Genomic DNA, 27,576 nt, shown 5'->3' with positions numbered 1-27,576 from the left:
AAAACCAACTGTAGCAACAATTCAGAATCTGATAAAGAGGAAGGACTGCCTACAAGGCATGGAGGAAATCCTCTCCTTTCGTTCTATGTATTGTGTTCTGAGAATGAATTAGGTATGCGGAAGCAAGAAGTTCTAAATATATGTCCTGAATTCTTCTCTTTGGGTAAAATACTATAGTTGGAAAGCACAATGTTTAGGTTGAGGAGACACTTTAAGCAGGAATAATCTATATCTATCTATCTATCTATCTAGTGATCTGAGAATAGACTGCTGTGGAGAGTGGCCACATGCCAACATAGGTGTGAAAAAAACAGCAGTAATAAAAGGAAGTGTTTGTGGATAAGCCTGAAGTAATCTCCTGGTTCTCCCCTTTATGCATGTTGCATTCAAGGGATCCAGAGAGTCACATGTCCAGGTGAGGGAGTGGGTAGGAAAACAGAGAGCAGAAGGGCCAGCAAAGGGGCAGTGGTCACAGCAAATAGACCATATTATCCATGGAATTAAACTAGAAGTAAATGTTGAGGATGATAGTCTCCAGATGTGGCTACCAGCATAGCATTAGCAAAGGCCAGTTATAACATATAACACTGAACCTGTCACTAGTTCAGAGACTGAAAGATGCATGTTTAGATCCATAAGACAATTTAAACACTATGTGTTCCTCTCTCTACTGCTGCTACAGAAATTCTTACACCTACACCCAAATCTTTAGTAACCTGAAGAAAAGGGGGAGTGGGAAGGGGAGCATGGAAAATTTACCCCAAAGAGAATATTTAACCTGCAAAATACTTGTATTTAACTTAAATTTCAATTTAAAGCATTCTATTTTTTTTTCATTTTTAAAAATGTATTCCATGTACTTCTCAATGGACTGTAAACTCAATGAAAAATATCTTATTATTTACAGCTGTTAAAGAAACTACATTTTATTTATATTTTCTTTGAAACACAGTGGAGTATAATGTTCAGTGTTGCAATACAGTATAGAATACAGATGAGATGAAAATAGGTCAGAGACATATTCATAAGAATAGTTATTTTAGAATAGGATGGAAGATGGAGAACATACAACTACCCTTGTACAGTCTGCAAATCCCTGAAAATGATAGAACAAGCATTTGAAAAGCAGAAAGTTCATCTGTTGACCAAATAGTTTGTCAAATCCCTGAAAAATAGAAACCATATAATATTGAAAAATTTCAGAGGAACTATCAACTTGACAAAACAAACAAATAAACATGCAAACAAAGAGAGAGGCAGAGGGGATCCAGGAATTAGAATGACTCATGAGGCAACTGGATTCAGAAAAACAATATAAACAGCCTCCTCCTCTCTCTCCCACTAATACTGTTATCCCTGGGCCAAGGCAAAGTACTAGGATCAGAGAAGGAGTTCACTGTCCCAGCTGCTGATGATCCTTCAAGGAGTATTAGAATATTCATATGTAGATGATTAGCCATCTATACACTCCTAATATCCCTAATGGCTAAACATTTTACAGACCACAGAAACATAGTCATAGACTGTTTTTGAGAGTTTAGTCATGGACTGTTAAGGAGAATTTTCCAATTAAAGAGATATAAATTCACACCAAGTGTTTGAAGAAAAACAACATCCTGAAAATGGGTCATTAAAGATGGCAACAGATGATCTAACAATTTAAAACATAATAAGCCAGATATAGGCCCCTTTAAATATAGTCAACTGATCTTTGACAAAGGAGCAAAGGCAATGCAATGTAGTAAAGATAATTTTTTTCAGCAAATGATGCTGGAAAATATGGACATCCACATGCAAAAAAATGAATCCAAACATTTCCATATGAATCCATATCTAGTAGATAACATAGGAGAAAATCTAGATGACCTGGGGTTTGGTGATGACTTTTTAGACAACACCAAAGGCACAATGAATGAAACAAATAATTGATAAGCTGAACTTCATTAAAAACTGTTGCTTTGCAAAAGAAACTGTCAAGAGAATGAGAAGATACAGATTGAGAGAAACAATTTGCAAAAGACATACCTGATAAAGGATTATTATCTAAAACATACAATGAACACTTAAAACTCAACAAAAGAGGGCTTCCCTGGTGGCACAGTGATTGAGAGTCAGCCTGCCGATGCAGGGGACATGGGTTCGTGCCCCGGTCTGGGAGGATCCCATGTGCCATGGAGCGGCTGGGCCCGTGAGCCATGGCCGCTGAGCCTGCGCGTCCGGAGCCTGTGTTCCACAACAGGAGAGGCCACGGCAGTGAGAGACCCGTGTACCAAAAATAAAATAAAAATAAAAATAAATAACTCAACAAAAGAAAACAAGGGACACAATTGGAAAATGAGCCAAAGACCTGAACAGGCACTTGACCAAAGAAGGCAAGTAATCAGTTGGCAAGTAAACAATGAAAAGATGCTCCAGGTAATAAATTGTCAGGGAAATGCACATTAAAATAACAATGAGATACCATTAGACACACCGATCAGAATGCCCCAAAGCTGGAACACTGAAAACATGTTGGTGAGGATGTGGAGCAACAGGAACTCTCATTCATTGCTGAAAGGAATGCAAAATGGTACAGCCATTTTGGAAGACAATTTGGTGGTTTCTTAGTAAGCTAAACATTCTCTTACATACAATCTGGAAATCATGCTCCTTGGTATTTACCCAGAGGAGCTGAAAACTCATGTCTACACAAAAATTTCCACATTGAGTTTAAGCAACTTTATTATATAGTTGTCAAAACTTGAAAGAAACTAAGATGTCCTTCAGTAGGTGAATGGATAAATAAAGTGTAGTACATCCAGACAATGTAATATTACTGAGTGTTAAGAAGAAATGAGCTACCAAAGCCATTAAAAGACATGGAAGAAACTTAAATATATATTACTTAAGGGAAAGAAGCCAATTTGCAAAGGCTACATACTATATGATTCCAACTATGTGACATTCTGGAAAGTCAAAACTGTAGAGAAAGTAAAGGATCAGTGGTTGTTGGGGATTAAGGGGAGGGTGGGTGAATAGGTAGAGCACAGAGGATTTTTAGGGTAGTGACAATATTCTGTATGATATTATAATGGTGAGTGCATGTCATTATACATTCAAACCCATAGAATGTACCAAAGAGTAAAGTCTAATGTAAATTATGGACTTCGGGTTATAGTGATGTGTCAATGTAGAATCATCAGTTGTAACAAATTTACAACTCTGGTGGGGGATGTTGATAACGGAGGAGGCTGTGCATGTGAAGGGGGAGGAGATAGGTTAGAAATCTCTGTACCTCTTCTCAATACTATTTTGAACATAAAATGCTCTAAAAATAAAGCTAATAATAATAGTAATAATAATAAAAGTAGCAAAAACAAAAATACCTTGAATTTAGTATAATTAACTTAGAATGACTTGGGAGGATACTAAAGCCATAAAATGAAAGAATGCTATAATAAAAGAAAAACAACTACAAAATCTTGGAAATTAAACATAGGATATAAAAATTTAAACAGATGGGCTAAAAGAATGAATGTAACTGAAATACAAATTATTATGTCTCGATGACTAAGATAAAGAATCCTCTCGGGAAGTTTGGCAAATGAACAAAGGGATACTTCCCTTCTAATACTAAGACAGACTAGATTTTCTGAAATTACCTTTCATTTTTATACATCCAAGTGAACAATAAATTACAATAACATTAAAAAATATATGTTGAGCTGAGAAGAAAAATAAGAAAATCCCTTGTGTGGAAGATAATAAAAAGTGTTATAATAACACCAGAGGGGTTAAAAAATAGTGTGAGGGTTTCCTAGGACACTGTCACCAACCCTAGGAAATTATAGCCTTGGGATTTAACATTTGTGTGGTGGCCAAAAGAAGAGGCCTTGTGTCAATTTAAAGGGAGAAAGCTGAATTTGACATAAAAGCATAAATCTGGAACATGCAAAACAGCCATTTCCTTAGAATAATCTGGAAACAAATAAGCAGGACTATAAGTGGAAACAAAGCAAACCACGGAGGGTACCTGTTTTTCTATGGCATGTCTAGGTGGAATGATAAAAATAATTGTTTACAATGGGAATTTGAAACACTAAACCTGTGCTCACACTAATATGATTCTAAGCTATATTATTCATATAGCCTAAAAACATCATGTCGAGAATTTGAATTATTTTAAAGTTGGTAGCACCTATCTGGAGCTCAACAAAAGCAAATGTAAATATTTTCTGGAGTGAAGAATCCCTAGTTCAGGTCTCTCAAGGTTTCTCAGCATTAAGTTTTGTAAAATATGAGCACATAATAGAACATTACCAAACACAAGAAGGAAAATGCCCCCATGAGATGAAGACAATAAATAACATACTTATACTCTCAATGACTTGAAAATTACAAAGACCATTTGCAGAACACGAAGTAACTATGCATGGAATAAAAAATAAATTTCTCCTTATCATTTGTAACTTCCAATATATAGGTTTGTGGTCCAAAATCACATTATATGTGTTATTTGGAAAATTTCATGTCAGAATTTATTTTAATTTCTTTTAGTATTGCCCTAGTAGCTTGATAAATGCTAACACAAGTTCTCCACACAAATGAACTTTCTAATACAGACTTACAAAACTCTGTTTGATGAAGATTGGAAGAAATGAGCACTCAGCTAAAATACCCCACATATGCATGTGTGATCTCACACTCACACACACCTATACACACACACACTCACACACCCTCAGACAACCACAAAGAAATAAGACATTGTGACTGAGAATTAACAGGAAAAAATATATCTCCACGATAGTCATTTTTTTCTAAGATTTTAAATATAGGAGTCGTCAAAGGCAAATTAACATAAATATATTATTCAATAAATGAATAAGGAAGTAGAAATAAATAGCAAAAATGGTCTTTTAAGAGACAAGATCCAGTGGATTTAAAAATAAATAAAACTTTCAAAAATGTAAACTATAATCATTCACTCATTGTTTGATTACATACTAGTGTATATTCATGCGTGTGTTGGGGTAGAAGGGCAAAAATAAGCAAAGAAAAACAAAACAAAAGACAGATAAAATATATAATTAGATATAGATATAATATTGAAAAGTAACAAGTTCCATGGTGAAAAATATGAGAGAGTAACAGTAGACTGTATTTAAGGAGAGAAGAAATGCAAATATAAATAGGTTGTTTAGGAAAAAAACCTTTCAAATGATGTCATTTGACCAAAGATTGGGAAAGAGGTGAAAGGTGAGGGAGCAAGATATATGACTATATAGAGCAGTGGTCTGCAAACTACTGCAGGAAGGCCAACCTGGGTCTGTGGCATTCTTCTGTATGGCCTGGAAGATAAGAAGATTATTTTCCTTTTTTACTTGTTTGTTTCGAAGTTGAAAAAATAAAAAACGAATTGTGACAAAGTTTATAGATGGCCTAGAAAACCTAAAATATTTACTATCTGTTTTTTTAAAGAAAATGTTTGCTGACTCTGATCTGGAGGAAGAACATTTTCATAGAAGGAAAAAAAAATATGAAGAAAGGATTATTTGTAGATGGTATGAGAAAAATAATTTAATGAGAAAATAATGAAATTTGGTCCATATCTCACACCATACAGAGAAATCAGTTTTAAAGGGTAAATACTGAAATGTGAAAGGTCAAACTTTAATACTCCTACTAGAGAATTTAGGAAAATATATTCATTAATTCAGGGTAGAAAATGATTTCTTAAACTAAAGCAAAAAGTGCTAGCTATAAAACTATTCATAAGAACGATGACTATATTAAAATTAAGAACTTATTTTATCAAACTGTATCAAAAAGACATGTCAGAGAAATTTTGAAAAGAAAAATATGTATAACACACCTAAGACAATGAAGAATTTGTATACTGACTATATAAAGAACTTGAAACAATTCATAAGAATAAAACAAGCAACTAAGCATAAACTAGGCAAAAGACATAAACAGGCATTTGTTCTGATGAGGAAACAAGATTAGCATATAAATACATGGGAAGATAGTTATCCTCATTTATAATACAAGAAAGCAAATTAATTCCACAATGAGATATTATTTTTCACAAACCAGGTTGAAAGAATTAAGGCATTTTGCTTGAGGATGTGAACCAATGAGACCACTACACACTAATAATGGAAGTGTGAATTAATACAAGTATTTTCAGAAGCTATTTAGCTCTTGCTTGTGAAATGGGGCATCGGTGTGATCTACATCACTGAAATTAGAGTCCTTGATATGTCTTAGTTTAACTTTTTCTGGAAGCTGACTCAGTCAAAGATTTCAGAAGACACCATTCTTCTGAGAGGAGTGTGAAACTGAGACAGAGATGGGAAGAAAGTCAGTAAAAAATGAACAAACCAAACCAAACAAAAATGAACACATAGTTACAGAGAACAGAGCATTGGTTACCAGAGATGAAGAAGGGTAGGAGGGAAGGCAAAATGGGTAAAGGGGGTCAACTGTACGTTGATGGATGGAAACTAAACTTTTGGTGTTGAGCATGCTGTAGCATACACAAGAGTCAAAATATAATGTTGTACACATTAAACTTATATAATGTTATAAACCAATGTTACCTCAATTAAAAACATTTTTAAAAACTTAGATTATAAATCAAATTACCACTGCAGGCAACTGGAGTGTTATGCTAGTAAATTCTGTGAGGCGACACATGGCTCTAGAGTTATCCCACATGTGGTGAAGTGAGGGTGAAGCAACAAGGTATATTTATGCACCAACTTCCATCAGTCATTGAGTTCTGCTCCTCATAGCCATTAGTTGCCCAAGATTTCTGACCTACTGAGAGGCAAAGCATGCTTCAAGAGCCAGAAAAGTCCGCAGGCAAAGGTATGCGTTAGCAAAGGTATGAAAAGCATGCTTCAAAAGCCAGAGAAGTCCCAAGGCAAAGATATGCATCAGGTGGCAATTAGATTCCCATGGATAAAGGTGAAGGCAGAGGCATTAAAGGTGAAGGACTGGCAGCTTCTGCTACAGTATATATATTAATATTAGAGAATATTTTGTTTGCACATAGGTAAGAATGTAGCAGAATGCTCATAGAAACATTGCTCATGGTAGTAAACACACACAAAGAATTCTCAAATCAGACTCAATAAGTTAGAGATTTTACACTGTATCCAGTTTTCCTAGTATTTCCAAGGATATAATAGATTAAGAGAGTAAGATGAAGCAGGTTGAGGTCTGGGACATTGATAGCAGCTCTCCGGGCCCCCCAGTGATTTTTGGAAAAACAAAGTCACATAACAAGGGACTTAGGGCAGTATCTAGTGGGTAAAAGGCACACATTATTTTTTTTTTTAATTAGATGGATATATTATGCTAACTTTTAAGTAATCCAAAAAACAGCAAACCTAAAAAAAATCACATCTCTGAAGCTCCTTAATTGTATGAAATAATTAATCAATTTCTGTAAAAACACTATTAATTAGAGTTATTGTAAAATGGATCTTTGCTTTAACATTTAAATGATAAATTAAAATCAATATGAAGGCATATTTCAGTTTTGATTTTTAGTTTACTTCAAAAATTAAATATTGCAATTTGCATGATTCCAAGTGTTCAAAGTAGCTTATATTTGTATAACACTGACCATTTTTAAACCATTTAAAAAATGGAAAATGCATATTCTCTATTAAGCCCTTGAGTATTTCACCTGAAATTAGTGCTTTTCTCCATCTCAAATACAGTTAGATTGAATAACCTAATTTCCAGATCATTATATTGCAAAAATTTCCTTTCTTCCAGTCTTGAGGCTATTCAATAATATTGGTCATTCTACCTATAGCATAAAATAATCAGTTTTGTAGAGATTATATGCTCTTGATTTTGGTCAACATTGAAATTGGGTTTTTGGCTTTTCTGTGTCTATAGCAGTATATTCTGAAATCAATTCAGCAAGTGCTGGTGAGAAAATTCAACTTTACTACCTTTTATATATTGCAAAGTATTACTCAAATAAATTTTAACAAAGAAACTAAGCCTGTGGTCAAAAAGATAAAGGCTAAAACAAAGTAAACTATGATTTTTTCATTTATTTTTGAGTTTCCAAATACAAGAGATAGCAGCCCTGTTCCTCTCTGCTTCATGGTGCATTGTGTTTTAGTTTCCATTGTTTTCATCATACTTGTTTCAGTTTCTTTCATGACTTTTTGACATAGAGTAATCTATACCCAGTGAAGACTCTTCAGAGCAAATCCATTTCTGTTGAATGAGGTGCCACATAAAGAAAAAGGAATTCCAAAGCTTAGCTGAAAGTCCAAGGTGGTTCATGTCGGAAACTCTTCAATAGAACAAGTCTTCAATCTCATCAGCTCTGGAAATCCCTCTGAGGGGGACTTGCCTGGAGATAATTTATATACTCTTTAGGTGTCCTGTCTGAAAGTTGATGTCTTTTGCTCCTTTTCCTCTCTCTCAAAACTTGGTGTAATCCTTCCCCCCCACCACAGACTCTTAACTTGATTAGGTTTAAGGCCACTCATTCTCATTTCTTCATATATCACAGATGCTTATATTTTGCTTTGGAAATGATATTTTGCTGTCCTCAGTCATAATAGAACAGTGAAAACCATTGTAAATTTAGAATGTTTCCAAGTGCAGCAAAATTTATGGAAGTAAAGAGTAGTCTCCTTTTTTTTTTTTTTTTAATGAGTACATCTAGTTTAGGAAACCTTATATTGATATTTCAAGCCTCTTAAGAGAGATATTCCCCCACCCCTTAACTATTTCTGTTGTTTCCTAAACAACTAAAGACTTCCATTTGTTTGTTTCTTTTAGTTGCTATTTATTCTATAGCTTGCTAAAATATTAAAGTTATGAGTTCTATTTGAATATTCCCATATCCAAACTTACCAAATATGTTCATAAATCCAGGACAACCAGAAAGTCAAATAATCCATGGTCTTAGAGACATTTTACATTTTGTTAAGAATTTTAAAACATCAGAAAATGTTATTCCTCAACTGCTGCATCATGTACTTTGTGGTCTAATAATGGTTCTTAAATGAGTATAATATTGCAGTACATTTTTCACTTTCTTTGGTATAGCTAATTCCTTAGCAAGCTACATATTCAACACTTAGCAGCACATAAAATAGAGTAACCTGTTTCCTTCAATATGATTTCCAATTATAACTCAGAATATTCTTTGGAATCATTATATTCTATAATCCTGCCAATTTGCATTATTTACAGTTTTACTTTCCCTTTGGAAGACACAATTCTTTACAAATTCACACTTCATTTTTTGTTTGTAGAAAACAACCATACTGCCAGTAGTATTTTCTGAATTCCTTCTGTAAACTGCTACTTAAATATTGGCGTGACCAAATGTGCATGGCTTTGGGCAAAGTCAAGAAGCATAATATATAGCCTAGTGCAAAGTTAAATTAAAATTGTTGTATTTATTTTGTATTTACATATCTCAGGTGTTGAATTGGTTTCTTACTGAAAAAATACCCTCTGATTCTTATTATGAATTGTAAAAAATTCTGTATATCTATAGTATTTCAGTGTGAATACAGATCATAGAAATATTTGATTGAATTAACTAAGAACAATCCAATTAATAAAAATGTCTGGATTGTAATTGTAATTTATATCATATAATGTCATAACTGAATGAGTATAATATACTACTCAATATTGCATATGTTAAAATGAATCTTTTTTATTACAAAATTTTTATAATCCAACCATGTTGATTTAACGAGTACTAAACAGCATTTTTAATTTGGTGCTGACACATATACCAATTTCTCTAGTTTAAGGTAAAATTTAATTAACATTATAATAGACTGGAAAGAAAAAAAATTAAAGCTGTTGACAAGAAATATATTTTAATGTTACTTTCAAATTGCACTCATAACCCTTTCTGGTTTTATTAATTCAATATCATGTCTATAAAAATAACCAAATAGAAATAAATGCTTAATAAATGTATTTAAACAAAATTGTTATAAAACCTGGCATAGAGAACATAGTATGAAAATTAGAGTAAGCAATATTTTCCTTCATGTATTTAAAAGTTAATGTCATTGTTTATACTTTTATTCATATATATATAATTACTCTCAATGAAAATATTTTAAAGACCTATTTGGGAGGATTCATTTTAAAAGTCAAACAGTATGTTACAGTATATATCTCCTATAGGAAAACTAAAAAATTTACATGGTATCTATCAAATGGTACCTATCACCTAACAAGGTTTTTAGTTTCTGGTGTGCCAATAAAAAATATATATATGTATATATATATTTTTATCTCCTCTTTCCCTTCTCTCCTTCCCTTTTTCCTCTCTCATCTTTTTCTTCTCTTTTCTTTCAACCTGTATAAGGATCTCCCCCTGACCTCTGCTTCTGGATGCCTATGGGTAAGCATTTGTGCTGGTGTGGGTGCATGCGAGAGCACATACACACACACACACGCACATGCACATGCACACATACACAGTATAGAGCAGGGGTCCCCAACCCCTGGGCTGCGTACGCGAACCGGTCTGTGACCTTTTAGGAACAAGGCCACACAGCAGGAGGGGAGCTGTGGCTAGCGAAGCTTCATCTGCAGCTCCCCATCCCCCACCATTGCTCACATTACTGCCTGACCATCTCCCAGTCCAGTTCGTGGAAAAATTTTCTTCCACAAAACTGGTCTCCGGTGCCAGAAATGTTGGGGACTGCTGGTATAGAGATTAAAAACAGAGTTTTTTTTTTTTTTTCGTGGTCTAGAAACACAAAGGCTCCAAGTTAATTGTTCATGAATTATTACAAATCAAAGGGAAAGAACAGGAGAGTACATTTTAAAAAAATTTTTAAATTTTATTTAATTTATTTTTTTATATTCTTATTAGTCATCCATTTTATACACATCAGTGTATACATGTCAATCCCAATCACCAATTCATCACACCACCATCCCCACCCCACCCCTGGCTTTCCCCCCTTGGTGTCCATGTGTTTGTTCTCTACATCTGTGTCTCAACTTCTGCCCTGCAAACCAGTTCATCTGTACCATTTTTCTAAGTTCCACATATATGCGTTAACATACGATATTTGTTTTTCTCCTTCTGACTTACTTCACCCTGTATGACAGTCTCTAGATCCATCCACGTCTCAACAAGCGACTCAATTTTGTTCCTTTTTATGGCTGAGTAATATTCCATTGTATATATGTACCACACTTCTTTATCCATTCGTCTGTTGATGGGCATTTAGGTTGCTTCCATGATCTGGCTATTGTAAATAGTGCTGCAATGAACATTGGGGTGCATGTGTCCTTTTGAATTATGGTTTTCTCTGGGTATATGCCCAGTAGTGGGATTGCTGGATCATATGGTAATTCTAATTTTAGTTTTTTAAGGAACCTCCATACTGTTCTCCATAGTGGCTGTATCAATTTACATTCCCACCAACAGTGCAAGAGCATTCCCTTTTCTCCTCACCATCTCCAGCATTTGTTGTTTGTAGATTTTCTGATGATGCCCATTCTAACTGGTGTGAGGTGATAACTCATTGTACTTTTCATTTGCATTTCCCTAATAATTAGTGATGTTGAGCAGCTTTTCATGTGCTTCATGGCCATCTGTATATCTTCTTTGGAGAAATGTCTACTTAGGTCTTCTGCCATTTTTGGATTGAGCTGTTTGTTTTTTTAATATTGAGCTTCATGAGCTGTTTATATATTTTGAAGATTAATCCTTTGTCCATTGATTCATTTACAAATATTTTCTCCCATTCTGAGCATTGTGTTTTTGTTTTGTTTATGGTTTCCTTTCCTGTGCAAAGGATTTGAAGTTTCATTGGGTTCCATTTGTTTATTTTTGTTTTTATTTCCATTACTCTAGGAGGTGAATCAAAAAAGATCTTGCTGTGATTTATGTCAGAGTGTTCTTCCTATGTTTTCCACTAAGAGTTTTAGAGTGTCTGGCCTGACATTTAGGTCTTGAATCCATTTTGAGTTTATTTATGTGTATGGTGTTAGAGAGTATTCTAATTTCATTCTTTTACATGTAGCTATCCAGTTTTCCCAGCACCACTTATTGAAGAGACTGTCTTTTCTCCATTGTATATCCTTGCCTCCTTTGTCATAGATAAGTTGACCATAGGTGCATGGGTTTATCTCTGGGCTTTCTATCTTGTTCCATTGATCTATGTTTCTGTTTTTGTGCCAGTACCATATTTTCTTGGTTACTGTAGCTTTGTAGTATAGTCTGAAGTAAGGGAGTCTAATTCCTGTAGCTCCATTTTTTTCCATCAGGACTAATTTGGCTCTTTGGGGTCTTTTGTGTCTCAATACAAATTTTAATATATTTTGTTCAAGTTCCATAAAAACTGCCACTGGTAATTTGATAGGGATTGGATTGAATCTGTAGATTGCTTTGGGTAGTATAGTCATTTTCACAATATTGATTCTTCCAATCCAAGAACATGGTATATCTCTCCATCTGTTGGTATCATCTTTAATTTCTTTCATCAGTGCCTTATAGTTTTCTGCATACAGGTCTTTTGTCTCCCTAGGTAGCTTTATTCCTAGGTGTTTTATTCTTTTTGTTGCAATGGTAAATGGGAGTGTTTCTTTAATTTCTCTTTCAGATTTTTCATCATTAGTGTATAGGAATGGAAGAGATTTCTGTGCATTAATTTTGTATCCTGCAACTTTACCAAATTCATTGATTAGCTCTAGTACTTTTGTGGTGGCATTTTTTGGATTCTCTATGTATAGTATCATGTCATCTGCAAACAGTGACAGTTTCATTTTGTCTTATCCAATTTGGATTCCTTTTATTTCTTTTTCTTCTCTGATTGCTGTGGCTAGGACGTCCAAAACTATGTTGAATAATAGTGGCGAGAGTGTACATCCTTGTCTTGTTCCTGACCTTAGTGGAAATGTTTTCAGTTTTTCACCATTGAGAATGATGTTTGCTGTGGGTTTGTCATATATGACCTTTATTATGTTGAGGTAGGTTCCCTCTATGCCCACTTTCTGGAGAGTTTTTATCATAAATATGTGTTGAATTTTGTCAAAATCTTTTTCTGCATTTATTGAGATGACCATATGGTTTTTATTCTTCAATTTGTTAATGTGGTGTATCACATTGATTGATTTGTGTATATTGAAGAATCCTTGCATCCCTGGGATAAATCCCACTTGATCATGGAATATGATCCATTAAATTTGTTGTTGGATTCTGTTTGCTAGTATCTTTTTGAGGATTTTGCATCTATATTCATCAGTGATATTGGTCTCTAATTTTCTTTTTTTGTAGTGTCTTTGTCGGGTTTTGGTATCAAGGTGATGGTGGCCTCATAGAATGAGTTTGGGAGTGTTCCTTCCACTACAATTTTTTGGAAGAGTTTGAGAAGAATGTCTGTTAGTTCTTCTCTAAATGTTTGATAGAAGTCACCTGTGAAGCCATCTTGTCCTTGACTTTTGTTTGTTGGAAGATTTTTAATCACAGTTTCAATTTCATTACTTGTGATTGGTCTGTTCATATTTTCTGTTTCTTCCTGGTTCAGTCTTGGAAGGTTATACCTTTCTAAGAATTTGTCCAATTCTTCCAGGTTGTCCGTTTTCATTTAATTGACATAGAGTTGCTTGCAGCAGTCTCTTAGGATGCTTTGTATTTCTGTGGTTTCTATTGTAACTTCTCCTTTTTCATTTCTAATTTTATTGATTTGAGTCCTCTCCTTCTTTTTCTTGATGAGTCTGGCTAATGCTTTATCAATTTTGTTTATCTTCTCAAAGAACCAGCTTTTAGGTTTTTTAATCTTTGCTATTGTTTTCTTTGTTTGTATTTCATTTATTTCTGCTCGGATCTTTGATTTTTTTCCTTCTCCTAAATTTGGGTTTTGTTTGTTCTTCTTTCTCTAGTTCCTTTAGGTGTAAGGTTAGATTGTTTATATGAGATTTTTCTTGTTTCTTGAGATAGACTTGTATAGCTATAAACTTCCCTCTTAGAACTGCTTTTGCTGCATCCCATAAGTTTTGGATCATCATGTTTTCATTGTCATTTGTCTCTAGGTATTTTTTTGATTTGCTGTTTGGTTTCTTCAGTGATCTCTTGGTTATTTAGTAACATATCATTTAGCCTACATGTGTTTGTGTTTTTTACACTTTTTTCCCCTGTAATTCATTTCTATTCTTGTAGCGTTGTGGTCAGAAAAGTTGTTTGATATGACTTCAATTTTCATAAATTTACTGAGGCTTGATTTGTGACCCAAGATGTGATCTATCCTGGAGAATGTTCCATGCACACTTGAGAAGAAAGTGTAATCTGCTGTTTTGGGGTGGAATGTCCTATAAATATCAATTAAATCTATCTGGTCTATTTTGTCATGTAAAGCTTCTGTTTCCTTAATTATTTTCATTTTGGATGATCTGTCCATTGGTGTAAGGAGGGGTTAAAGTCCCCCACTATTATTGTGTTATGTCAGTTTCCTCTTTTACAGCTCTTAGCAGTTGCCTTATGTATTGAGGTGCTCCTATGTTGGGTGCATATATATTTATAATTGTTATATTTTCTTCCTAGATTGATCCCTTGATCATTATGTAGTGTCCTTTCTTGTCTTTTGTAACATTCTTTATTTAAAAGTCTATTTTATCTTATATAAGTATTGCTACTCCAGCTTCCTTTGATTTCCATTTGCATGGAATATCAGTTTCCATCCCCTCACTTTCAGTCTGAATGTGTCCCTAGGTCTGAACTGGGTCTGTTGTAGACAGCATATATATGGGTCTTGTTTTTGTATCCATTCAGCAATCCTGCGTCTTTTGGTTGGAGCGTTTAATCCATTCATGTTTAGGGTAATTATCCATACAGATTTTTTTTTTTTTGATTTTTTAAAGTAAACTTTTTATTTTGCAGTAATTTTAAATATATATGTTTCTATTACCATTTTCTTAATTGTTTTGGGTTTGTTTTTGTAGGTGCTTTACTTCTCTTGTGTTTCCCACTTAGAGAATTTCCTTTCGCATTTGTTGTAGAGCTGGTTTGGTGGTGCTGAACTCTCTTAGCTTTTGCTTGTCTGTAAAGCTTTTGATTTCTCCATCGAATCTGAATGAGATCCTTGCTGGGTAGAGTAGTCTTGGTTGTAGGTTCTTCCCTTTCATCACTTTAAGTATATCATGCCACTCCCTTCTGGCTTATAGAGTTTCTGCTGAGAAATCAGCTGTCAACCTTATGGGAGTTCCCTTGTATGTTATTTGTCATTTTTCCCTTGTTGCTTTCAATAATTTTTCTTTGTCTTTAATATTTGCCAATTTGATTACTATGTGTCTTGTCGTGTTTCTCCTTGGGTTTATCCTGTATGGGACTCTCTGCGCTTCCTGGACTTGGGTGGCTATTTCCTTTGCTATGTTAAGGAAGTTTCCGACTATAATCTCTTCAAATATTTTCTCTGGTCCTTTCTCTCTTCTCCTTATGGGACCCCTATAATGCGAATGTTGTTGCATTTAATGTTGTCCCAGAGGGCTCTTAGGCTGTTTTCATTTCTTTTCATTCTTTTTTCTTTATTCTGTTCTGTGGCAGTGAATTCTACCATTCTGTCTTCCAGGTCACTTATCTGTTCTTCTGCCTCAGGTATTCTGTTATTGATTCCTTCTAGTGTAGTTTCCATTTCAATTATTGTATTGTTCATCTCTGTTTGTTCTTTAATTCTTCTAGGTCTTTGTTATACATTTCTTGCATCTTCTCGATCTTTGCCTCCATTCTTTTTCTGAGGTCCTGGATCACCTTCACTATCATGATTCTGAATTCTTTTTCTGGAAGGTTGCTTATCTCCACTTCATTTAGTTGTTTTTCTGGGGTTTTATCTTGTTCCTCATCTGGTACATAGCTCTCTGCCTTTTCATCTTGTATAACTTTCTGTGAATGTGGTTTTTGTTCCACAGGCTGCAGGATTGTAGCTCTTCTTGCTTCTGCTGTCTGCCACCATTATGTTTTAAAGAAGATAATTTATGTCCATTAACCATTCTAAAATGGAGTTTATTATTAGCAGAGTATAGAGGATGCAGTTTATTGAAGTACACTTTTAGTGCTTCTTTGGATTCCATGTCCCTGCTCTAGATACTCTGGTCACAAAAATGAACCAGAAATGTTCACGTGTCATATACTTCTTAAGAATACAGAATGTGAAGAAAGAACTATACTATAGTGTAATAAATGTTGTGATAGAGATATTCCCTCAAGTAGTAGTGGTATACTGATGATGAAGATTATATTTGTGAGTGGAGTAAGAGTGACAGAAAGGAAACCTGGAAAGAAAAAGCAACATCTCAGCTAGGTTTAGGATGAGTAAACCTTCCCCAGTGAGAAGGAATCCTTTTTTTTTTTTTTTAATTTTTATTTTATATTGAAGTATAGTTGATTTACAATGTTGTGTTAGTTTCAGGTGTACAGCAAAGTTATTCCCATATATATATATATATATATATATATATATATATATATATATATACACACACACATATCTATTCTTTTTCAGATTATTTTCCCATTTAGGTTATTACAGAATATTGAGTAGAGTTCCCTGTGCTATACAGTAGGTCCTTGTTGATTACCTATTTTATATATAGTAGTGTGTATATGTTAATCCCAAACTCCTAATTTATCTCCTATCCACAACTTTGCCCTTTGGTCACCACAAGCTTATTTTCTAATTCTGTAAGTCTGCTTCTGGTTTTGTAAATAAGTTCATTTATATCATTTTTTTTTATATTCCACATACAAGTGGCTTCACATGATATATGTCTTTGTCTAACTTCACTTAGTATGATAATCTCTAGGTCCATCCATGTTGCCACAAATGGCATTATTTTATTCTTTTTTTTTATGACTGAGTAATATCCCATTGTATATATGCACCACATCTTCTTTATCCATTCGTTGATGGACATTTAGTGTGCTTCCATGTCTTAGCCATTGTAAACAATGCTGCAGTGAACACTAGTGTGCATATGTCTTGTTAAATTACGGTTTTCTCTGAATGTATGCCCAGTAGTGGGATTGCTGGGTCATATGGTAGCTCTATTTTTATTTTTTTATGGAACCTCCATACTGTTCTCCTTAGTGGTTGCATCAATTTACATTACCACCAACAGTGTAGGAGGGTTTCATTTTCTCCACACCCTCTCCAGCATTTATCATTTGTAGACTTTTTCATGAAGGTCATTCTGACCAGTGTTATGTGATACCTCATTGTAGTTTTGATTTGCCTTTCTCTAATATTTAGTGATGTGGATCATCTTTTCATGTGTTTTTTGGCTATCTGTATGTGTTCTTTGGAGAAAAGTCTACTTAGATCTTCTGCCCATTTTTTAAAATTTTATTATTATTATTGTTTTGATATTGAGCTGCATGAGCTGTTTGTATATTTTGGTGATAATCCCTTGTTAGTCATATCACTTGCAAATACTTTCTCCCATTCTGTAGGTTCTCTTTTTGCTTTGTTTATGGTTTCCTTTGCTTTGCAAAAGTTTTTAAGTTTAATTTGGTCCCATTTGTTTATTTTTTTGTTTTGTTTTCATTACTCTAGGAGGTGGATCCAAAAAGATATTGCTCCAATTTATGTCAAATCGTGTTCTGCCTATGTTTTCCTCTAGGAGTTTTATACTGTCAGAGAAGAAAAAGAAATAAAAGGAATCCAAATTGGAAAAGAAGTAAAACTGTCACTGTTTGCAGATGACATACTATACATAGAAAATCCTAAGGATGCTACTAGAAAACTACTAGAACTCATCAATTTTTTCCCCTATATTAGAAATTTTAAAATATCTTGCCCAGTAACTTTCACAGAGCCATAAAATTTGCTTATATTAAACCCCAAGTTCTTACTATAAAACCATTCCAAGATCTTATTTCTATTTCACAAGAGCTGGAAAGAATTCCATGAAAATTATTCTTCCAGTGATCTTGATATAGTTAGAATGACTACGCAGGGAAACAATTCTAAGAAAGTCACTACTAGTCTGGGAGTTTATTATCTAACTTCTATATTATCATCAACAAAGAGGTAAAACTCAGAATCCATCAAAAATACTAAATTAGGCTTACCATTGAATTTTATCTCACCCAGTACTAAATCCAGCCAGTTTTACCTTGTAAATACATCTTCAGTTTGTCTTTTTTTCTTTGTCCTCAAAACTCTAATACCTGCTTCTCTATCTGAATAAAATAGAAGCAATCAGAAAGTAACATTTGTAAATTGCAATCAACACAAGTTACTCTTCTGTAGCTGTGTTTTCTCTCTCATTATCACAGATATATGACCTCTTTCTCTATTTGAGGCCAAAACATGCCAGGTACACTGGATCCCATCCACTGTTGTTTACCCATTAGCACCAGTTACTGCATTTTTGCCTGTCTTCCTTCATCCTCATTTCTTATTTCTCTGTTGGTCTTTTTATCAGCACACCAAATGCCTGTTATTTCTCCCATCTTAAAAAAAAAAATCTCTTGGGAGTTCATATAACTCATCAATTACTTGTTATCTGCACTCATCAAAAAGAAACCTCCTCAAAAGTCAAATCTATATTTGTTGATTTTCACTTTGCTCCTCCCACTATTTTGATAGTTTGGGGTCTAATTGATATAAACTAAAATGTTCATTTCTTAAGTACAGGTTTGATGAGCTTGATGAATTAATATACCCATGTAGCAAGTATTCACAACAAGATCTAGAACAATTCCATCACACTAGAAAATTATCTCAAGTTCCAATCAAGTCAGTCTCCTGGCAGAAATGATGTAAAACATTATGCATAGGTGAGTAATAATTCTTACACTGAAAAATGGAATCAAGAATTGGTTAGATGCTACAATGCCGAAAGTGCCTAGGCAGAACTCCAGACTCTAGCACATATGTGAGAACTTGAAGAGTGAATGCCCACATTTACATTTCTGAGATAGAAAAATAAGAGCTACTCATACACAGGGAAAATATTGGTGTGAAAAATGGATTTTTAAATTCAAGTCAAAACCCAGTACTGTGAGTATGGGTAAAAGCAAGGAAGCCAAAATGAATATGAGGTTAGTCTGTAGTAAATCTTACAGGTAATGATTCTTTGTCTTGCCGTTCTCATTAAAGGCCTAGGCTTTGTATCTACATGTGTGCTTCTACCAGTCCTACAGGTGTATTTGCTTGAATTTTATTAAAGGTACATAAATACAGTTTCTGGAGAAAAGATATAAGAATTTGGGAAAGGGGTTCTAGTCCAAAGTAAACAATATTTTTCTTCAATTAAAATTGGAATCTTTTCTAATTAATTTTTTCTTGCTGTAGGAATGCATGTATATTCATCAGTCAGATGAAAAATGTACTTTTAGATGACAATATGTTCTCCTTACAAAGCAGAAAATAGGTCATAAATCTCTTCCACAAATCAAAATTCAGATATCTTCTCTCTGACTGATTATAACTGTATATTAGAGTCCTTGGGCACATTTGAAATTACACAAGCCATGTGATATATACAAGACAGATATTTTTAACATCTGCAGATATACTTCTATGTTTAAAATTGATAAACTTTTGTGAACATTTGCCTTTCTGTTTTATGGAATATTATAGACAATCCTAATGCTATTTGTCTAAGCTGAAAATATTGGTTTTCCTTTGATCATTATAAATCACATTCTGATATTTGGGGTGGGTAAAGGTTAATATTCCTGTGGGTCAATTTAATTTTTTATATATGTATAGCTTTTAACTAATATTTTCAGGAAAAAAAACATAAAGTTCCATGTAGAGATATTAATGAAAATGGACCATTCAAAACCATATGTGCCAAATAATACCAAATTTAATTCTGCAATGTGAAATGTAATAAAGTTAAAAACTCAAGATTTGAGAAGACAACTAAAATATTATGACATTAAAATAAATCAATGAAATATAGAGTAAAATACAACCAGATATTGTTACTATTTGAAAAACTAAATAAGAAGACAGTATATCACACTGTTGGAAAAGTTTTAAAAATAGAATGAGAAAATTCACAGATATAATGCTTCAATTACTTAAAATAAGTAAAAAAAAGAGATTAAACTCATATAACTTAAGAAGCTTGAAATTAAAAAAAGTCCAAGAAAACTATAAAATATAGGAATAATGATAGAGGGGAGATTTTTCAATAAACTGAAAAAAAATTATATATTAGCCAAGAATTGATTGTTAGAAATAAATAAAATAGTTATAGATTTCAAGGCTTACCATAATTCTGAAGTAATCAGGGCATTGCAGTATGGAGATAAGGATAGATATATAGATCAATGAAACGGAATAGAAAACCTTGAAATAAACTTATATGGTCCATGTATTTTCAATGTAGGGGCAACACAATACATTGGAGGAAAGGATAGGCTTTACAAAAAATGATTATTTAATAATTGAATATGTCTATTCAGAAAAATATGAAGCAAAAAAAAATTAAGCCTTAACACATACCACTTAGAAAAATTAATTGAAAATTGATCTACTTTTAAACTGTAGCATTTATTTAAAACTCAGTGACAATACATTTGGAAGTTTGATGATATGGAACATATTATATATATTTTCAAAACTAATTCAAGAAGACTGAAAAGCTGTTGAACAATAATCCTGGGAGACAATGGTAAAGAAGAATTTAATCATGTGTCCAACAGTGGGCCAAACTGAAAAAAAAGTCTGACAACAACACAAATTTGTTTGCCTCACATAATTGGAACCCATAAAGCTGTACGGGACTATGAGTATAACCATGGCCTTGGGGCTCTGTGACTCTCTTTCTGATTCTTACCTCTTCTTTTTATTTGGGTGTCATCAGCTACATTTTTTCCTTCTTGTTTCTATGGCCTGGAACCATGGCTTTTCCATAGGCCCATTTCTTCAGAGCATCAGTGCATCTTTCCAAGCACAACTTTTGGATAATTGCCAGAACCTGATACAACAACATTGGGTAACATGCCCATCCCAAAACCAGTGCCTGAGTCTAGGAATATGACTTCTATGATCTTGCTGGTAACTGTTGTTTACTTAGGAGGAAGTGGTCTCTTTCATCAGAAGAATGGTAAAGTTACATACGTACGATAATCATTACACTGGTCCAAATAAATTTTATAGGTAATTTCTTTAAAATAACTAAGGAAGGTGTCCTTTCTCTTGGCCTCTTAGTAACTGAGTCCTTTCTGTACATTATGTATCTTAGAGAAAGATAAACACACATTTCACTAACGTAAAGAAAAAGTCAGAAATATTTTCCCCACCTTTCTTTTTACTTTTTTTCTTCTTTTTGGCGATATGCGGGCCTCTCACTGTTGCGGCCTCTCCCGTTGCGGAGCACAGGCTCCGGACGCACAGGCTCAGCGGCCATGGCTCATGGGCCCAGCCGCTCCGCGGCATGTGGGATCTTCCCAGACCGGGGCATGAACCTGTGTGCCCCGCATCGGCAGGCAAACTCTCAACCACTGCGCCACCAGGGAACAACCCCCACCCCCATCCTTTCTTAATTCAAGGACTCAGACACTTAAAATAGGCTGCACCAGTCAGATCTTCCCACCAGACTAGAATTGAAAGTTGTCTACTGGGAGTTGTCCCTGGGCATAGGAAAAAGGCCCTCTGGTGGCCATTTCAGAGAGATATGGAGTCCTGGAGACTCCAGAGAAAAAAAGGGCTAGGGTCAAAATCCTTTGTTTAGTGCTGCAAGTGAAGGTGATAGTGAAAGATAGAAGGACCCAGTGTTTGCAGTTTGTAGCAGAGATCTAGTAACTGAAACGTCTACTGTATGATTTTGAAAATTGTTCCTAGCTTTTCAATTAAAACCCTATTTCTCTAATTCTCCCTGAGATTACTGAACTGCCCAATGGTTTTTATTAACTACACTTAAATGGTAAAATATTTAGATACTTAAAAAGTTAGTTTCTGTTACTTGCAACTATATAATTTCATTGATACTGGGCATATGTTCTCTAAATTAGTTCAACATTTCCAGTGTGTGTGAGTGTGTGTCTGTGTGTGTGTTTAAGCTGTGACACACCTGCTATTAAAACTCATCAATCCTAAACACACACAAACATGTATGATCAATAATAAAGATGTTAAATGTCAATTTAAATACTAGTAAACTGATCATACTAGTTATTAAATAATGAATATGCTTTGACCAAGTAGAATTTATTCTACAAATACACTGATTAATAATGGAATATATATTAATATATGTCAACATAATAATAGCTAAAAAGTAAAGAACATTATAGAGTTACAGCTATTCTTGTGAAAAATGGATTTAAAGAAATAGGAATATCTAATAAGGGAAAAATGTTCTTAAAGAAATACATGATGAAAGGCATTTTTAATTTAATAAAAAAAAAAACTATCTCAAGCAAAGATCCATCATTATGGATTAATGACAAAATAATGAAATTCTTTCTAAAACCAAGGAAAATTCAAGGATGTGTGCTGTAATCATGATTTTTAACATTTCTCTTTGAATTGAAACCAATATGATAAAATAAGAAATGGGAAGTATTACTATAACAAAGGAAAATAAATTATTATCATTAGTAATAGAAGTTTTTATTGTCTATCTTTGTTATTATTATTATTATAAGATTATTATATTTTGGAAAATCAAGAGAAACAATTCATAACATTTCAGACAATTAGAAAACAGTGGTCAGTTAAAAATATATTAAAATCAACAATATTTTTAAGGAAAAAACATAAAACAGACTTGTGGCAGTTGATGGATTGAGCTGAAGAGGATGAGCTTCTATACCTTTCTAAGCTTTAGAAATTCTGGATGAAATATATAGAACATATTTTTAAATTAATTGATAAAGTTGTAAAGAAAAAGAAATTCTAAAAACTCAGAAATAAATTAAAATAAGAATGGTAAGGAAAATCTGATGCTTTGTTATCCCAAAGTAGATTCAGATCAGATTTAGCTCAGAGGATTATGGACTAGGAGATGTTTACACATTAGGCATGGCAGGCAGAGTCAGGAACATTAGAGATTTTTACCCTCTAACAGGATGGAACAAAATAAATCCCACCCAGTAACCTTCAGAGGCAGCAAGAAACCTTAACCTTTATAACGGATTTTGAGTAGAGGACAAAAAAATGTGTAAACCAAAACCAAACAAAAACAATGTTTATTCACACAAAGAAAATAAATTGCAGAAAAAATTAAAAGTGCCTGCATAACATGAAATCCATAAACTATACAATTATATAAAAAGAATCTAGAGCTACTAAAAACCTAAGTGTCAGTTGATGTAATATGAAGCACTTTTACAATTTAAGACATATAGAACTCACATAGAATAGCCCATTCCTGCTCACAATTAAAGAAAACTAAAAACATGCATGGGAACCAATAACCATGAAGAAGAATCAGTTAATAGAAAATATGAAAAAAATAAGTGCCCCCAAAACATAGAATAATAGAGCATTATGAAAGGCAATTTTAAAATAATTAAGTTTAAAATAAAGTGATAAAAATGACATAACAAAGAAGAGGATAATTTGATATAACAAAAAGGCAAATTTTAAAAGATCCAAGTAGGACTTCTCACAATGAAAAAAATAAATGCAGAAATAAACTATTTAATGAATGGGATAAAAAGTATATTAGACACAATAAAGATTAAGTAAGTATGTAGAAAAGAGATATGAGGAATGAGCCAGTATGTGTCACAAAGAGCTAAAAATATTTATACTATGAAGAATTGCTCAAGAGACATAGGAGATATACCAGAATCTTCAAATTCATTTTAATAGGAATAAAAAGATGAAAGAATAAATGGAACAATAATATATATATTATACAAGATTAGATGACAAATTTTCAGAAGTGATTAAAGATTTGAATCTTCAGATTCAGAAAGCATTACAAATCAAAAGTGGAATAAAGGGCTTCCCTGGTGGTGCAGTGGTTGAGAGTCCACCTGCCGATGCAGGGAACATGGGTTCGTGCCCCGGTCCGGGAAGATCCCACATGCAGCAGAGTGGCTGGGCCCATGGGCCATGGCTGCTGAGCCTGTGCATCCATAGCCTGTGCTCTGCAATGGGAGAGGCCACAGCGGTGAGAGGCCTGTGTACTGCAAAAAAAAACAAAAACAAACAAACAAAAAAAGTGGAATAAAGACAACTGAAGACAGAGAGATATGGAGAAACTGCATATTCCATAAAAACAAAAAGAATATATAAATATATGTGTATTTACTTATATGTTTGTATACACAATCTTTCTCTCTCCTTCTCTCTGTCTCTCACTCTCACTCCCTCTTTCTTATAGTTCTAGACTATATAGTTCTGGATTGCATATTTATGTTCTCCCAAAATTCACATGCCACAGAGCAACTAAGCCCATGCCCTGCAACTACTGAGCCTGTGTGCCACAACTACTGAAGCCCGTGTGTCTAGAGCCCATGCTCTGCAACAATAGAAACCACTGCAGTGAGAAGCTCAAGCATTGCAACAAAGAGTAGCCCCCACTCGCGACAACAAGAGAAAGCCCACGCGCAGCAGCAAAGACCCAACACAGCCAAAAAATAAATAAATAAATTTATTTTAAAAAAATAAAATAAATAAAATAAAATAAATATAAGCCATTTTAATCTAGTGAGAGAATGTGGAAATCTGAGTACAATGAATGGTGGTTATGAATATGGACACTGGGATAAGAATGTTGGGGTTCAAACTCAAGCCCTACCTATTACTAGCAATAGTAATAATAGACCTGGTTACCACCAGCAATAGACTTGGTTACCACAATTTCCTCATCTGTAAAATAGCATTAATGATAATATTTACCTCATAGGATTACTGGAAAATTAAATGTTAATAGAATTAAGTGTGTTAACATATTAAATGCATTAAGGACAGAGTCTGATTCATAGTATGTGTTCAGTAAATGTTAGCTATTATTATATTTATAGATTCATAGATTTGCCCAAGTTTATTATGCATCACTAAAACATATTTCCCACAATTATCACATGATATTTATAGAATTTTAATTTCTATCATTTCAAATATGAAAAAAGTATACCAACTTGAAGACATTTATTGCAATAAATTCATTATACCAGGGTATTTGTCAGTACCATTCTTGCAATCTGTTAGTTTAAACAAAGCTATAGATTTTATTAGGAGGTATTTGGTAATGTACAGTATCTCAAGAAAAGCTGTACAACTAGAACCATGAATGTTTGGATGAGGGACTACAATCTTCCAGGAATTTAGAAACTATTCTCTCTCCATTTCCCTACTTGAGTCTACAATATTATATTTCCTTTCTACTCCTCTATTCTTATTTTTTTCTCTCTACAAACTGGCTTTCTCCCTCTTCTTCCTTATATATATTCTTGCCTCTGATTTCTTAAATTTACATCAATTTAGTTTCAGCTATGAAAGGAAACTACAACTTCGTCCAGAATCCAAATTCCTAGGACAGATAATTGAATAGTCCAAACTTGGATTAGGAAACTGATTTTCTGCAACCAATTATCAGAAGTTTTGGGTTAGAAATTACAAACAACCAATGGTAGATGCTCACAATAGGAGTCACCGTGGCCTATGAAGTAATCACAATACCATTTGCTACAATCAGTACCTTTCCTACCAGTCTTAAAAGATACACTACAGTGTTTTACTTTATAACACCATAGAATAATTACTAACAAATTTAGCTGGTGAGAATCCATGCTGTTTTAGAAACTTACAACTGTAGAAACAACTTAATTAAGTGTCTAGTAACTATCCTGGCCAATAAATACAGCATGATTATGAAGCAGTTTGTTTTTTTTTAATCATTATTATGTACCCTTTTTATATTAAGATACCATAAACTTAAATTTAATCATTATGTGTCCTTGGGAATCTTTTCCAAGTTAAAATGCATCAACAATTTAGTTCTGATTATCTAGATTAAAGGGAAACTAGCTACAACATCTATAAATTCAGTGAACACCAGGCTAAGATATGCAAACTTGCCTTCCTACAAAGGTCTTACATACTCACTATTGCAAACATATATCATATAGGCTTCATTGGTTGGCTGAAGAGAATATATGTTAATATTATTCAATTGTATTCATATATCAAAATATGTTTGTTATGGAAAAAAGCTCACTATTTTATGGAACTTACACTGTTCCTGGCACCATCTAAGTGTTTTACATACATTAAGTCATTCAAACCTCATTACAATTATGTGAGATAGGTTTTATCATAACCTCTGTTTGAAAGATGAGAAAACTCATAAACAGTCATAAAGTAATTTGCCCATGTCTAGCAATAACCAGAGCTAGTGTTCAAAGGCAAGCAGTCTTGCTTCAAAATCTGTTTTTAGAGAAGTAGGAAGAACTACAGTCCTGCAGCCTGTGGAACAAAAACCACATTCACAGAGAGATAGACAAGATGAAAAGATAGAGGGCTATGTACCAGATGAAGGAACAAGATAAAACCCCAGAAAAACAACTAAATGAAGTGGAGATAAGCAACCTTCCGGAAAAAGAATTCAGAATCATGATAGTGAAGATGATCCAGGACCTCAGAAAAAGAATGGAGGCAAAGATTGAGAAGATGCAAGAAATGTATAACAAAGACCTAGAAGAATTAAAGAACAAACAGAGATGAACAATACAATAATTGAAATGGAAACTACACTAGAAGGAATCAATAACAGAATACCTGAGGCAGAAGAACAGATAAGTGACCTGGAAGACAGAATGGTAGAATTCACTGCCACAGAACAGAATAAAGAAAAAAGAATGAAAAGAAATGAAAACAGCCTAAGAGACCTCTGGGACAACATTAAATGCAACAACATTTGCATTATAGGGGTCCCAGAAGGGGAAGAGAGAGAGAAAGGACCAGAGAAAATATTTGAAGAGATTATAGTCGAAAACTTCCTTAACATAGCAAAGGAAATAGCCACCCAAGTCCAGGAAGCGCAGAGAGTCCCATACAGGATAAACCCAAGGAGAAACACGACAAGACACATAGTAATCAAATTGGCAAAAATTAAAGACAAAGAAAAATTATTGAAAGCAGCAAGGGAAAAACGACAAATAACATACAAGGGAACTCCCATAAGGTTGACAGCTGATTTCTCAGCAGAAACTCTATAAGCCAGAAGGGAGTGGCATGATATACTTAAAGTGATGAAAGGGAAGAACCTACAACCAAGACTACTGTACCAGGCAAGGACCTCATTCAGATTCAATGGAGAAATCAAAAGCTTTACAGACAAGCAAAAGCTAAGAGAATTCAGCACCACAAAACCAGCTCTACAACAAATGCTAAAGGAACTTCTCTAAGTGGGAAACACTAGAGAAGTAAAGAACCTACAAAAACAAACCCAAAACAATTAAGAAAATGGTAATAGGAACATACATATGGATAATTACCCTATACGTGAATGGATTAAATGCTCCAACCAAAAGACGCAGGATTGCTGAATGGATACAAAAACAAGACCCATATATATGCTGTCTACAACAGACCCAGTTCAGACCTAAGGACACATTCAGACTGAAAGTGAGGGGATGGAAACAGATATTCC

This window comes from Delphinapterus leucas, chromosome 1, assembly GCF_059928025.1.
Source record: "Delphinapterus leucas isolate spDelLeu-1000000601 "Yukka" chromosome 1, BTC_Dleu_Yukka2, whole genome shotgun sequence".
Lineage (NCBI taxonomy): Eukaryota > Metazoa > Chordata > Mammalia > Artiodactyla > Monodontidae > Delphinapterus > Delphinapterus leucas.
The sequence above is the reverse complement of the archived record's forward strand: the minus strand, read 5'-3'. Positions refer to the sequence as shown.